Here is a 16,982-nt window from a genome sequence, read left to right as displayed (position 1 = left end):
ACCATCTTCCCAAATGACATGACGTACAATGATAGAAGCACCCAGTTTGGCATATAGGGCTTCTGCCAGCATTTTTTCTGGCCCTGAGAAGGGCGTTTTCTCCTTTTCCTGTCCATTCCTCATCAGTAAAACCCTATGGTGTAGACTAAGCCAGAATGGGCAGCCATACTTTCAGGGGACAGCAAATTGAACTGCAGAACAAGACAGCAACACAACATCAGATTGTGCTGTGAATCTCGAAAGCTAGGCTGAAGAATGCAACACACAGGCGCACAAAATGAAGAGCAACCGAAAAGCCCATAAACAAAAAATGAGAGAAAAGCAAACCAAACCACATGCACTTTAGAGTTTTCCTCTATCAGTTTAAAGAGATTAGAGTTCAAACTTGAAAGCTAGCTCTGTCCCTTGGGTTCTCTAACCTAGAACCACTATTTGAAACAAAAGAAAATCCATTTACAGCCTTCTTAAGCCACACATAGCCCTGTGCACACATGAGCACTGATATGGAATTTACTTGGTAATGTTAGTGAGAATACCCATTTGTGTGAGAATATTATTTAAGACAAATTCTGTTGCGTGTCAGAGCTGTTGACATCCTTGTGACTTTTGGTCCTTCAAGTACACTTTACACTCCCTCATTTAAACACTCCAGAGGTGGTGCCAAATGCAGGAGAGAGGACAGTGAAATTCCCTTCTATGTGAAGGGCTTCAGCATTGTGCTCACAAGCTGTTTTTCAACAAATCATTGCTATTTAAATGCATTTGGTTTGTATTCAAGTGGGCATGCAAGGCCATCCTGACTTTCAGCACTACTGAAGATACAGCAATAATACACTCTTGAAGAGGGTTCAGTCCTGAAGAGAGTCTTACTTTTCTCTTCCCCAATACCGTAACATGTACAGTATACTATTACCTCAAAACCCAGCTAACATAGAAGCCAGAGGGGATATATGTATTGGACAGGGAGATTCACTACATCCTAAAGTAATATTGTAAACACATACTCATTTCAATAAAACCTAAAATAATGTGCTAAGCAATTAAAGCTATTAATCTGAGTAATTTTGTTCATTTCCATAATCCCACTGTAAAGACTGTAGAATCTGCAGAGAGACTTCTACAGAAGAATAAGGAGTAACATCATTATGTCAATGGAACACCATTACAATCTGGGAAAAACCTATTACTGATGAAACGGAAAAATAAAGCAGCGTGCATGTCAGCCCTGCAAAGCAAGCAGCAGATTCCTAGGTTCGATTGTGTGTAAAGGGAGAAATTATATGAGAATAAAAGACTGTGAAAGCTGCTCCATTTTTAGAACACAGAGAACACAAAATTGTAAACATTTTACAGTAGGTCAGGTTCAGGGCCTAACACTGGCAGCCTAGCATTCACGTTGTGTAGCAAAAATGCCAGCAGAGATCTCTCCAAAGCAGCTCCACATTATTAGTCCATTGAAATATTTATTTGGCAAGACAGAACATCAATAACATTATCTCATAAGTTTTCTATTTTTTAAATATTTGGAATTACATCAGATGGGCCTAATGCTCAAACCACTTTGTTGCAACATTCTTTTAAAAGATAAATAAAAACTCCTAGTCTCATCTGAATTATTTATTCTTCTCTCTTCAGAATTACGAGCCAGTGGATATCAGTATAAAGCAGCTCAGAAGCATACATTCCAGCCAGCTGTTTCCAGGATACAATAGAAAACAAGAAGCCTTGATCAATAATAATATATCATTATTTGTATTAAGCTGCTGCCTAGAAATCCTAACCATGAGTCTTATATGCAAGATGATACTAAAATCTAAAATATTCAAATTAAAAAGAAAATAATTATTTTATTATAAAAATAAAGACAAGATAATCCTTATCCACAGAAGTTGTAATTTAAGAATAAAATCAGAGATATGGGATAGATGTATTCTGGTAGATGAGAAGTATTAATGAAACAATGCATATATCTCCAGGCCACATTGCAATGGACATACTCGTACTAGCTTGAGTACTCAAGACACACTATGTTCCACAGTATTTAATTTTTCCTGCAGTACAGTGTAGCAGTCCCAGGTAAAGCACTGCCCTAAAGAAGGCGCACTGTTTTACTAACCATGCTAACTTGGGCTTCCGTACAAACCCCACACTGTGCAGTACTGTTACAGCCAGTAAACAAACATTGCTCAGCATTTTCAATGCCATAATTTGTTCTTCTTTGTTTTAAAGTGGCTGCCTCTTGGAGTCACCTGATCTGGATGTCACACTCTGCCCAAATTCATGTTGTCACAGACCTTGTGGGACCCATCCAAAAAATGGGGTATAATGAAAGCAGGCAGCTGGGTAACAAGCCTGCTCCAAAAAAGCACTGCAGTGGAGCCGGCTCCCCTCCTGCTCAGAGGGAAGGAGCAGCTCTGCCAGCTTCCATGCTGGCACAGTGATATGAACCAGGTATTCTTTCCAAAGGGCTTTTCAAAACAAAAGCTGCAGTTTTCCTTCCAGTTCCATTTTCAGACTCCTCTGCACCAGTTGTTAAAAAAAGAAATGAGTGGCAGAAGAATAAATGTGAAGCAAACCGTAACACCTACAAATCACATCCCTTCTTTTCCTTTGACACACACACAGTTTGAATGTGTAGTTCCCTGAAAAGCCCTTTCTTTACCCCCAGTACACAAAAAAAAAAAAAGGTATCTGGACAGCTCTAGAAAATACAAAGGAAACACAGTGAGGGTTTGACTGACAAGAACACATCTTCTGTTTGCTATCAGTACAGCTAAAGTGATCTCTGAAGCATTTTCCCTGGGCTTGCAGTGACACTGAAGCATCACAGCTGACCTCTGGAAGAGGGAATCAGCTACATGGACACTCACGTTTCCAAATGATGTGCAACGCAGCATTCACGGAATTGGAGGTGTTCTAGCACAGGTTTTACAGGACTATGTTTAACTGAGAAAAGGAGCCAAAACATCTCCTAATTACAAAATGGAGTACACTACTTTTTGCCTTCACCTGATTTGGACAGCACAGGTGGTGATTATGCTCAAAAACAACACTGGTACTGCAGAAAAGGCTTATTGCACTACTGTGTTAAAGAGATGACTGGGAGGAAGAGGAAAAGCCTATTCACGGGAATAAATGAGACCTCAGAAACACAACGTACATCAGAGCCACAATACTAGTATTGCTGGTAGTTATGTGAAAACAACACATCTTGGAAGTTGGTAGGAAAGCCCACAGTTCAAGGCAAGGTACCTGTGTTTTTTGTGTTTTTAGTTTTGTTTTTTCCTTTTCTCTCCCTTATAAACAGATGCAGATGATTAGGAGCAGATCACTATAAACAGATGCAGATGATTAGGAGCCTTGCTGTTAAAGAGCTCTGGTAGTTCCAGACCAGAAAGCCCCCCCATGCACAACCTACCAGGCAGAAAGGGTTACACAAACCCAGAGTCACATGCTTCTACAGGAGCTCACAGGCTACCTTGCACTTGCTTGGGCAGTCAATGAAGGATTAAGCCAAGCAGATGAGTACAACAGATAATTGTCACATCTTAAACCACCACAGCTAAATCTCCCAGAGTTTATGAGACAGCTGTTTACATTAAAGGTCCAAACGCCAAAGGAGCTAATCACTCTTTCTGAAGACTTCCCATGATACTCCAAATAAGTTACTTTCTTGCTTTCCTAGAGTTCCTTATACAATTTCTGCCTTTTCCAACTGGCTACTGAGAGAAGGAATTCATTAAAGCATTGATACCATTTGAAGAATGGAAGGAAACTGCTACAAAAGCTAGTACAATTTGCTAGAAATTGTTTTTATTATGCTACTTAATAATGGGATAATGCACTTGAATAGCAGAGCATTTTGTAGTGGGTTATTCAGAGTGAATTGTTTTGTGCAGATCATTTCTGCATTAATATTAAAACCTTCTTGGCCTAGAGATAACTTCAACGTAACAGTTATGTGCATTTCTATTTCACGTCACATAATGTCTGCTTAAAATGCAATGCTTTGTCACTCAAAAGGTGAGAAAATGAAGAAAGTCATTTTTAGAAGCACTAAATACTTTAGAAAGCGGTATTTCATTAACATAATCAGTAAAAAGCGAGTGATTACAGTACCAGCACATTAGGAGACAAATTTCAACCCTAATTCTCACTCTGTACATATATGCATATAGAGAAAGAGACACGCATGCACCCCTATCTTGCACACCCCCATCTCTGAAGGGTTCCCAAGGAGCCCTGATGAGGGTTTGGAATGGCTTCTTCCACCCCCTCCTCAGGAGCAGCTACCCTTGAAACACACCATCCGTAATGACAGCGCTGTATGGCAAGGACTGAAGTCAGGCAGCTACCTGGAAAGAAAAGGGATCCTTCACAGTGTATTTATGAATGCTAAATGGCCCGTGAAACTGCTGAGAGATTTCTCATGCTCAGATCCTCGTTTTCTCTTGCGTGGTCATCCCTGGGACAGCTCTGGAAAACAAGGCAGCCATTTTCTCATAAGCTGTTACACTCAGCAAACCAGATTGAAGTGCTTGATAAGCTGCTGTTCTCTTCCGTGCCTGCAGCAATCGAGGGGAAAAACAACCCATCACCCACAAACAGGTACAACCACAGCCATTTCTGTACTTGCCTGCTATGAGTCAGGGCACAGCCGCACAGATGGGGCCGGTGGAGGGGAGGGATGGGGAGGCCTGGATGCAAACACATCAATATGCATGGCAAGTGCCTGCCCTGCCCTGCCCCAGCTGCTGATCCTTCAGTTCATCCCTGCAAAGCCTCACAGACCCGCAAAATAGTACTGCTTCCTCACAGCTCTGGGTTCCCAAAAATTAACAGCCTCTGTATGAAAATACCTTGCTTTTGCAGAACCTGTGGGTCTAAGGTACTGCCTTGTGCAGGTATGAAAAATGCCCCCAACCTTGGAGCCAGTACAGGAAGCAAGGGATTTTAATGTTCAACTGGCAGAGACACATACATATGCACCTATATACACATATAACTTTCATAAGCAACATGGCTGTAAGCAACATCTCTCACACGTAAGTAACCACTCTCAAATAAACTGTTAGGGAACCAGACCCTCAAAACCAGCGAGGACCCCAACCCCTGACAGTGTACAAAGCCGGAAATGCAAAATCACTTAACACTGGAGAATACAAATGTCTGTCCCTATATGTAAAGCAAGAAGCCATCACACCTATATTTGTGTTTACTTCTGTTTCCTATTACCATCCTCTTTCTCATAATCTTCCTAAAACTCCCTAATTTGCAGCAGTGTTCTGAAACTGGCAACAAGAAGCCCAGTCCCATTCAAAATGTGTTCAGACTTAGCTATGCTCAAAGCTGCTGGGGGGAAAAAAAAAAAAAAAAAAAGGAAAATCACACTTAGGCTTCTTAGTCAGCAGAGACTACTGAAAACCAGCTGCTGAAGTCTCCCACTACCCCATGCATGCTGCCGTCCAGCCCTGGATCTTGGTCTCAGCACAAAGTCAGGATCCAGCCAGCACCCAGCCAGCAGGCAGCTCTGCCAGCTCACCGGGCTATGAAGGAAGCCCAATTGCGGGGGGGCCGGGGGGACGGACACATACCCCCATTTGGCCACTTGGGGATAGCTTCTGCTTGGCTGGAGTCAGTGTGCTGTGCTGTGCTCCTTCACCCAGAGGATGCACAAATGGAAGGCGATGCCCTGAAGCCACTCAAGTCCCTGTGCCCCAAGCTCAGTTTGATACACAGAGGGCCTGGCAGACCTGCCTGGCTTGGTTCTGCTGGTGCACAGGCATGTTTAGTTCATTATATCCAACTCGGACATCTTTTTCCAGTACAATCCTGGTACCTAATGCACTCATTTAGGTCAGCTTTCAGAGATTTTGTCAAACAGTGCCAATGCATGGGAATCCCCAAACTAGGACTGCTGTCATTCTGGATGCTTTTATCACTACACCTAGTAAGTTTCCTTCTGATACAGAAAACAGTTAAACAGCCAAGGAGATGACACATGAATGGAAATGCTATTAAAACTGTGGTGACCCTAAATATGAGAAAAGCATACCCAAGCTGTCAAAACCTAAGGCACCTCCGCTCCCTTGCTTCCTCCAGCCAAAGGCACAATCTTGTTCTGACCTCCCCTTTCCTACCACCTCCCCGGCTTCTGGGCAGCTCCTGACACCACCCGCTGCTGCTCCCACACTGGGCAAACGGCAGCAGCTGAAGTCAGGCAATACTAACAAGGACGTTTCTTGCCCTACTGCCTGCTCCAGCTTTTAAGAGCAAACATTAAGTTTGCCCCTGCAACTTTTGCATTTGCATGTTCACATGTGCTTGCTAAGCCCGTTGTTAAATCAAGATGGTACCTACCCACCATCCTTAATGCAGCCAACTCCATAACTGTTTCCCAAAGTTATTGCATTACCTTACATGATGCTCTGCAATGGAGAAACTGTAAAGAATGCAGAACTCCAAAGGCAACTCTCACTAGTTTTGCAGAACCCCCCGATAAGACAGAAAGCCCAAATGAATGCAAGCAGAGCACCAACACTTCAAACATGATGCTCTCATCAGTCACCAGAAAAACTGAATCATGTTCTACATGATTAGCTGGTGAAGAACACATTTGTTCTGTGACCATTGATTTTTACTGGATAAAGTAGTGAGTCTTGTATTTCTGCCAAGTATACATGCACCAAGGCATTTTTTAATTTTATTTTGGAATGCAGGATAGTGTAAGAGTAGAAAGCATTCTCACCCCACTAAAATTCAAAGTATGTAAAACCACAGCTCTATCAATCATGCCATCTGTGCTAGAAATGCCATTCTTTTTTTTTTTTTTTTTGCCACAGGACTATTACATCATGTGCAGGTGTAACCTCTAAAAATATATCACAGAAGAGATATGTAAAACCAGACTACTCTTGATAAAACAGTAAGCAGAAATAACTCCATGCTGATCTAGCACGTACCTCTTGGTGCTGGAGGTTTTCTCACTAGACCTGCAACCCTCGTACTGAATCTCAGTTCCTCACACCTGTTTCATACCATTAAAACAGACAAAATGGCTTGATCTCTTCCAGGAAGGAAGGAGTTCAGCAGTGGAGCGAGGAGTCAGACAAGCACCATATGGCCAGAAGGGAGGGAAGACAAAAGTGAGGGCCGAATCACCTCTCCCAGAAGCAGTGAGAGTTACGTTGGCTCAGCTGTGTTGTCTAATCAAGTATTCTAAATCAATTAAGACTGAAGCCAATTTGTACACATGGACCTTTGTATTTATAAATGAACCTAAATTTTTCACAGTAATATTCCATACGGTTTAACTCCTGTAGTACATGGACAGAAACCAAGGACTGGCTGAGTTCATTAGCATGAAACATTGCAGATTTATCAGACAAGCTTCTGTCCAGCAGTGCAAAAAATGAGCAGTAAATGAATGAGCCTCTTCCTGCCCTATAAAAGTCCCCAGTGCAGGAATGTCAGTTAATGTCAGATAACAGTAAAGATGCTCTGTCACCAGGTCCAAGCTCCAGCCTGCTGAGGTTATTTCTATAACATCATCATCATCACCATTATGACAGTTTACTGACATCAGTCATCTGCTAGTGTTTGTAAATAACTCCCACCCATGTTCCCAGAATACTAGATTTCTCACAGGTTTTAAAGAAGACAGAAAACAAGTTTCTCTGCCTGAAGAGCACTTCCCTGAGTTTTTATTTGGGGGATGAAGCTCAAGCAGAGGCAGGGTGGCTGCAAACACCCACTGAGGTAATTCTTCATGCATCCCTACCTCACACCTCTCTGCGCAAACAGCTGAGTTGCTTGTCATTCCATGGCCCAGGATGGTGATATATAGCCTGTTCTAGGCAGACCAGATCTGGCAGTAGTTTATTTTCAAAAGGTGAACGACAAAGTAAAGCATTTTAGCAGTGACTCAGCATTGTGTATTAATAGCCAGACAAAGCTTATTTCAGACCCTACTGTTGCCATGTGCTGGGGACAGAGGCTGGATCAGACTGTTGATCTGACTGGAAGTTCACCTCACAAATATAGCTGTTTTTCAGCACAACAGAGCCAACAGCACCCAGGGAGCACAGGTCAAGGAGAAGGGGAGGGAGGGCAGGACAGGCCCTTCTGGAGCCACTGCATTTGAATCAACTCAGGTCAACTGTGAAGAGTTGCAGCAGGAAGCAGAACATGAGAGACTGCTGAAGTTGTGAAGAACTGGGCCCTTGATTAAGTCTTTATGTGCGCTATGTAAAGTGAACAGAATAGAAAACAGTGTTTAGAAGAATCCTGTATGCTTATCCTGCATGCGCATAAATACCTGAGTGCAGAATTAAGATAATCAGCTCCCGATACATGCTTTTAGTCACACTGGAAAGCACAGGAAGATGAAAAACAAAAAGTCACCATAATCTGATTAGCTGTGTAATTAAACTGTGAAATCAATAAGCGAACCTATAAGGAGGGTTTTTTCGGCACAGTATGCTGGAGACAAAATGGGAAACCTGGTGGAAATGTAATGGGATAAAGTAACAGATGGTAGGTGGACACCCAGGAGACAGGGAACGTGTTCAAAAATGAAACTGGCTAATATTATGATTAAGAGTATGTGCAATATCACATGGCAGCAAGTTGAACTAGAATGTTGAGTAGTAAGGCTGTAAAAACCTTATTATTCTAGGTTAGACTTACATGTTCATAGACAACTACAAGACAAATGGAAGAACACTATAAAAAAGGCTCTACAAGTATCTGGGCTGTTTAAGGGAATGGATCTTGACCTTGTCTTGAGAAACATGGCAAGCAACTGTCTACAAATATGACATAGGATATCACAACGAGGACAAGCGATTAAATTAATCAGCAAAGATATAACAATAAATAATGGACTCATTGTACATAAAAGAAAACATGAGTCACATTTCTGGAAACATCTTGGAAAGTAGAACAACTACCAGTGGAGCTAGTGGAGCTGTGCAAACCACCATCATCTGGGCAACCTAAAGCCTACCTGACAGCTCCATCATTCTACCAGCCCTGTAAGGACTCTGGGGAAAAAACACCCTAGATCAATCCCCATCCATTTTTTCAAACACAAATACATCAGTAACTTTCAGCAAAATCTTTCAAATAACTCACTGTTCTTCCAGTTGGCACACATGCAGATTACAGATTGTAGTCTATAAACTGAACACTCAAGCAGGTCAACTCAAGGTGGCTTCTCATGCTACACTTTCAGTCTTCTCTTGAGTACAATCAAGTTTGCTGTTGGAGTCTTATGAAACTATGGTGGTCCTGTACCTTCCAAATATTTGCCAACAATTAAATAATATCTATAAACAATACAGTCCAGCTGGAGAACTGCTTATGTCTCCATAAAATAAATAAACATTATATATATAAACTCCAGATATACAAAGATAGATGGATACATACATACATACAATAGAGTGTTAAATGGAGCAGATACAAACAAATGATATAAAAAGATATAAATGAATGCTGGATTATTATAAGCCAGTTATTTATGTAGATTTATTTTAAAATATGTCTGATTGCATTCATAGCACTGATGAAAAGAACAGCAACGCACTAAACATCATTAAACACTTAAACTAAAACTCCTCCTTGATCGTCCCTTCACAACCACTTTGATTCCACTTTGCCACCCAGGATAAGAATAATCACATGACCTCAAGGTCAGAAAATTCTTACTCTGTTCTGAGAGCAAACTAAATCATTTCCAAGAGTGGAGCCCTCTCACATGCACAGTCCTGCTTTTGGCTCTCCCACATCTGACTGGCACTAATTTAAATTAGGGGACTGGTAGCTTTAGCACTTCAGCTGATACCAGTTACCTTCGTATCATGCAAAGCACTCCCTGAAGTAATCAGGAACTAAGCTGCTTATGGAAATAGTGTAAAAACTGCACCAGAAATGAAACAGAAGCCAGTACACAGCACAGACATAACTGCACCAGAAATGAAACAGAAGCCAGTACACAGCACAGACATAACCAGCGCTTCTGTAAGAAAATGGGCAGCTGCATTCTGCATCAGCAGAATTACAGCCATTTCTGTGAACAGTTTTAAGGTGCATGGAGAGGTCACTGTCTTCCATACATGCGGTTACTGCAAAGCCAAGGTATAATAGCTATGGCAAAGAGCAACTGGGTGCTCGCCTGCCTTAAAACATCCTAAACAGAGTAAGTCAGAATGATGCTATGACGCAGCTTCAGAGCAGGCACTGTCCTCTAATTTACTCACAGCTAGCTCATGAAAACTTCCTAGTATGTTTACAGCCATTAAATCCAACAAGCCAAGCCTCCAAAACACAGATTTTTTTTTTTTTTTGATTTTTTTTTTTTATCCTAGTCCAGAAAAATGTCAAGAGGTAATGAGCTTGGGTCCAGTTCAGTGTGATGTAAGGAACCCTGAACAAGAAACACACACTCAGGAAGCCTAAGCTGTAACAGCCATCTTGTATTGTTGTGCTTGTGTCTGTGCTTGGTATCCCACCTCAATGGCTTTTGCCCAGGCACAAAGTATTTTGTTTTAAGGATGCTTAAACCGGTACTTGTCACTCAGGGCAAGCTTGCTCAACTGAGGACCCAGCTAAAGTCATTCAGGGCCCACTTTACATGTACTGGAAGGGCAGATATAGATAGGCTTCCTGGCACCCTTCCATCTCACAATTTCCTACCGCTATTACACTGATGATTCAAATCTAATTTTAACAAGCAAGCCAGCCTTCTGCTGTCAGCAACCATTGTTCCAAGACAGAAGGAAAATACTTTAAACGTATTTTCATGCTTTTCAACATCTGCATTTTTGTATTGCCTTTGTTCCTGGAGAGGGGCACAGAAAAGGAAAATAAGGGAAGCACTTCCCAAGGTAGGGAGCTAGGATATCAGTGCTATCACTTATCATTTCCTAAACAAGCCTCATTTTTCCAAACAATACATCGCTAGCAGAAGGGCATTATTAATTTAAGAACTAATGGTTTGAAAGGCTAAAAACCTGCTACAGTAACAAAGGAAGTTTCAAAAACACATTCCCTAAGATCACATAAAAATAATGGGGTTAGTTTCAAAAACACAAAAACGTTTTCCATATCCTATGGTTAAATTCAGTCCTACACAGACACAATACTTTTTTTTCCCAGTAACTAACTATATGCCTCTCTTTACAGCTAAGTTTGCATGTAAATGAAAGGTCTCCACCATCTAAACATTTCCTTGATTGTATACAATCTCAGAAGATGAGACTACTCACCATGTTTCTAAGTGTTGGCATAAAAGAACAGAAAAAGCAAAATAATTTTAATATTCTTCTACCTATTTCCTGATGCCCTTCAAATGCAACGTCAACATACCATAACAAAGAGCTGAGTTCATTAGTTGTACAGCAAAATAACTCATCCTGTATAATATGCAATTGGAAAACTTGCAAGGGGTAAGATACTCACTGAACATAACTAGTTGAGGATTACTGGGGAAGCGGAACGTAAACATGGTTTCAGTAACCAAGGGTAAGACATCAACAAGCAGAGAAAAGTCTTCCTGAGAAGGAAGAAACAGCTCAACTGGTTCTGAGCTAACTTGAGTACAGTCAAGCTAGCTATGTGGCATATACTGCTGTTTATACCATACGATTTTAAGACCAAAAATCTGCAGGCCTCCTAAACAAAACAAATGCTATCCTGAAATATGTCCTGAAATATGTCAGGTGCTTCCATTACCTGGAATTCAAATCATGGAAGGTTGTTTATGCATTGGAATGGGAAATATTTAATAGCATTTAACATGCTAACAGGTACAGAAAATGCTACCCGCGTAACACACTGCCTTATTTACACAGCCTGTGTAAAATACAGTGCTATGCTGTTGACCGAATGGCAGTAGTCAGAACATGGGGGATCAAGTGTCACAGTCCCCTTAGATCTTATGGAACCTGCGCAAGGTATTTAATTTGATCTCTTTGTTCAAATCAGCAACATTTGATTTCATCCCATTCAGGAAGTTATTAATCTAAAAAAGCTAAGATTCTTTCCTTTCTTCTTTTCTCCCAAACGCATTTCTTCTTCTATAGAATTATTACCATAAGTAAAATATTTCTGTGATACTGACAGCCAATTGCACTGTCCAATAAAGGACACCTTGAAAAAGGCCAAGGTGTCATAGAGGTAACTTTTGGAGCAGCACAAATTCCTGAACTATTTCTTCAGTTTCTTGCACAGTAACTAATGTGTTGCAACTGTCTTCCAGAAACACGACCATCATCTTGGCTAAAAATTCTGCGTGTATGTAAGCCCTAATCTTGACTGGTGACCTTCATAAGAACAAAGGCAAAAAGAGGTCACCAGTGAATTATCTAACTGGGTTCCTCAACTGCACAAGTTCTGAAACTCAAACATGGAATTCCTGTATTACACGTGACTTTTGAAAAATGGAAAGAAATCTGAACAGGGTGTAAAAATTTCAGCTAACGGACAATTTCTCATATCAATTTCAGTTATTTTCCAGGTTTAAAATAGCTATCAACATGGACAGAATAACAAACTCTGTTTCCTGTTTAACTTCTACCTTTAGTTTACTTCCAGTGCATCTTTTTATATCTATAACTTCCAAACAAAAGAGCCTCCTCATATCATAAATCTGCACACACTTATTACCACATGATGACCAACTCATAATTTCAGAGTCTATTTGACAAAATGCATTGGATTTTATCAGTTTCCTAACAGAAAGATGAGCTCCCAAACTTTCTCCGCAATACACCCAAACACTTTGAGCTCCAAGTTTGAATACTGCTTCTCCACACTGCACCTCCACAGCACCTCCATACTAGTTAAATACCATCCATTCCATATGGATAGTAAATACACTTTTTATCTGCTAGTCTTGCAATCCTACATCAAAACACCATATGACTGAATGGCAGACTTACGTATAGTACAGCTACAGCACACCTCAAGATGCACAAATGACAGCTTCTGAAGGAGCTTTAGGTAATATTGGCTTGCACAGATGAAATCAGGAAGAGATCACCTTTACACCATCTTTACAAGTGAGCAGGATAACATGAAATAATGAACGGAAAGCACAATATGAAAACTAGTGTCTCAAATTGCCTGGAAATCTGGAATGGGGAAGCAGAAGACAAATGCCTGTATTCAGCTCAGAACGAGGATGCTCAGAAACAGCTCAACGTAGCTTTTTCCAGTGACTACAACTGGAGCCAATAACTGCTGGATTTGCTTACAAATTCAGCCTTGTGTTTTAGGGACAGGACACAGGACAGGCTACTGAAAAAGTAGGGAAATACTTAAGCATGTGTTCTCATCATATAGCATTAGCACAGACACAGCCTTGCACATCTGGCTTCGAAGAACAGGAGATACTGCAGCCACTGCTTTCCTCAGTGCAGATACGCACATAAACCACTAGGCTATTTTGCACTGACTAGTAGAAGTTGGAGATGGGAAGGACTTGGGATTTAATGCAATGAAAAGAAAACACAGAAATACAAACAGAAAGTAACAAAGATACACTACTTAGGAAAATGCAAGATACAAGTTTGGTCCAAAAAAAAACCCCAAACAAAACCAAACAACCAAAACCAAACAACCAAACAAAAAAACACACACACACAAAAAAAAAAAAACAAACAAAAAACCCCACAAAACAAAGCAAAACATAATAAGGAAGCAAAGGAAGGAAGGGAAATAGTGCACTGAGCCATACCTCAAGTAGGAAACACTATAGGCAGGCAAGCTGCATAGTGGAATTTTTTTTTTTTAGAAGAAAAGCATCAGAAATGATACTAACAGAAAAAACATATATCCTTTATAAATTTAGGAGTCCCTGGACTCCTGAATCTCCTGGTTAAATGAAGGGTGAGGGAAGGTGTCTCTAAAAAGCAAAAGCCTGAAGAACTGACTTTTGAGTGAAGACAGATAAATTTGTACAGGTGAAAAATGGCAAAGTGGGGCAAAGAGAGAGTGGGGTAAGAGTTTACAAATATCTAAAGGAAGAATCAGCAGAGCAGAAAAAGGAAGACATTTTCTACCTGATATATAAGCTCAAGGAAGGGTAAATGGGAACATTGGTGGGGATTTTTTGAATGGAAAATATTGAGTGACTAGCAGGAAATTCTTTTTTGGGGGGGGAGTAACTGTTGGCATGTGAAAAAAAACTACCAGTGGGAATGCTGGAAAGCTACTGCTGGACACAGTAACAGAAAATGCACTGATGGGAAGAGTCTTGTACCAGCAAGGAGGAGTGCCTTGGAATGTAAAAGACCACTTCCCAGTCTGCCTGTCCATACACTGTGCATACTGTAACTAAGATATATTAGCTGAAAAATTGTGCTTCCTTTTTAATATAATGTTAATGTGCTTTATTACTGATTTTAACAGACTTTAATAGGAGGAAGCATATATTCAATTATTTTATTACATGTGCTGAATACAAATGGCAAGCACCTGCACTCTGGTTTACTCCTTCCATCCTCACCCTCTCATAAAAAAGCACTAGCACATTTTAGAATTCAGAGCAGCCCTCCCCAGCCCAGCTGCTTTCTTGGCTGATTTGCTGGGATCTATATATCCAATCCAATTATTTTGATTCCAATTTCCAACCCTATCAGTGGTGTAGTGGTGCAAGAAATCAAAATGCCAGTCTCCCAGATGTGCTGGAAAACCTGAAAGCTAACAGCTACTCATTTGCAGAGGCATCACTGTGTGGCCCAAAGCTCCTGTCATCATGCAATTTATGTTCAGCGTTCTGGATGTGACTCGAGAGGGGTTTCCCAGTGTACCAATACCAAGCATTTCATATAACATTTCAGATATGCTACAGGTTGTTGCACCATCTTGTTCTGTCACAGTGTAACTAACAACCCAGCAACATTCAGATTTTGTCTCTTTTAAAGGCTTAAGTCCTTCTTTGTTATTCTTCCCTTTATTTTCCTAAAAGGGAAAAAATAGGATCACACAGGCTTATCTTCCCTTAAGTGATCAGAAGAAAGAGGCAGCAACACTCCTGCCAAAACACCTACTAACCTCTCAAGTCAGGGGGATCATATGTTGCTCACTCACTGCATCCCCTTGGGGGTCTTTTCCCTGACTATACGCTTTCCCCCTCTTAAATTACCATCTTACTTAGATTACTAATGCCTCAGCACCACCAAAAATATTCCCATTCATTTCCCCAGCTTTTACAAATATGATAACATGACTTGTGTTTAAATATAAGCATCACCGTTTTACTTTTTATTATGAATATCATATGTTTGGCAAGCTGTCTGACCTTCCTTATGATGATGAATGCCCCAGCAAACAATTTGCTCTATCTTTAAAGAAATGGCCAATTCAATTACATTATGCCAGAAGCTTTCAAATCCCTTTCTGCCAAACGTCTTTGCTATATCCTGCCACAGACAGCCCATTTGTATTCCAGCACAGTAGGACACTTGTTTTATTGAAGCACACAGTTCTAGTTAGGTACTATCAACAGAGCACTATTTCAGTTCTCCAGCTCTGCACTCCTTCCCACCCCCTCTAGCCTGAGTTATTGGGGTTTTCAATTTTACTGACCAAACGTGTATGCATTACTAATTACATGCATGAAATCCAGTACTTATCGACTGCTAAAACAAAATACATTAGTGACCAATTACAGGAGTTCTTGGCAGCAATAGTTATCATTTTAGTGGATTTAATCATTGCACTTAAAGTGAAGCTTGAGATCCCCTTTGAGATTACACCACTAATTGCTTCTGTTTTTCCAGTTACTGTATGAGCTGGTTTGCAGAAAGGATCACTAAAGAGGCTTTCTAAATATCGAAGAGCAGCAAACAGATGAAGCCTTCTGTAATGAGTCCCCCGCCCCCAATAAAACCACAGCATCACTTCATTCATACCACAATGCCAGTCTTCGATACATATCCCCCTTGTCATACCCTCTTTCCTTCTCACTCCTTGCTATTTTAGCAGACAACAGAAATACAACTGCATTGCTGTTCATGTGAATTGTGTAACACACTACCATTTATTTGCATAGGTACTGAGAGTATTACACTTTAAAAAAAAAAAAAGGCATTTTTTCCACCCTCCTCTATGTTTTTAGAGAGGACACAATTTGTTATTTTTATTATAATGGAATTTTTGAATGGTCTTAAGACCTTTAAGAAAAAAAAACAAACAAAAAAACCCACAACCAACCAAACCCCAACAACAACCTAGGCAAAGTACCCAATCTATTACACGCACAATACCACCATAATAGGCTTCCACTCTCCAGGAATCCCTAAAAACAAACACTCCCCCTCCTTAGGAATTCGCAGTATAACATACTGTTCTTTAAAAGCTCACATCTACCTCCAGATACCCACTAGTGATGAATTATCTGGTTACAGCTTCATAAGGCGGAAATGTCTATATATTTTAATGCTGAGGCCAGCCACAGAACTCTGGTACCTTTCAAATTTAGTGATATACAGCTTTCTAAACACCAATGAAATGCCGCGACACTTGGCTCCAGGCAAAACAAGGAGATATAATTTCATCAACATTTTAGGTCTGATCAAAATAAGCTGTCTTTCACAAACAGAAAGTGTGGGGGAGGGCTGTAACTACAGTTCTGTTAGCTGTCTGAAAACAAGCTATTCTAATAAATAAAATTTTCTGAATAAATGCTTGGGTCCTTTTATTAAAAATGCAGCTACTTAGAGCTTTCCGTTTCTCAGGCACCACTTTCCAAACAATGAAGAATCCTTCTCAAAAATATATATAAAAAAAACCAAAACTCCTCAAACAGAAATTCTCATCAGATTAAAAAACCTGGAATTATCTCATCAAATATCAACTTTTGGGGGATTTCAGTGAATACTAAATTGATACAACTCTAATTAGAAACTTAACTGTGAGAGAGACTGGAGAGAAAGGGTTTTAAACCCTCAGCAACTTCTAAGCTATGAACAGCA

General features: G+C 40.5%; 1 protein-coding gene across 6 annotated transcripts in view; it reads right to left on the bottom strand.

Annotated features, from left to right (window-relative positions):
* Window positions 1-16,982, bottom strand: part of TBL1X (transducin beta like 1 X-linked) — a 194,290-nt gene that overhangs the window by 120,631 nt on the left and 56,677 nt on the right. The window lies entirely within an intron of this gene.

This window comes from Pezoporus flaviventris, unplaced genomic scaffold (genome assembly GCF_033815535.1).
Source record: "Pezoporus flaviventris isolate CSIRO_AGI_PZ_B2104156 unplaced genomic scaffold, CSIRO_AGI_Pfla_v1 ptg000030l, whole genome shotgun sequence".
In the NCBI taxonomy this organism is placed as follows: Eukaryota; Metazoa; Chordata; class Aves; order Psittaciformes; family Psittacidae; genus Pezoporus; species Pezoporus flaviventris.
This window is presented reverse-complemented; position numbering and strand designations above follow the sequence as displayed.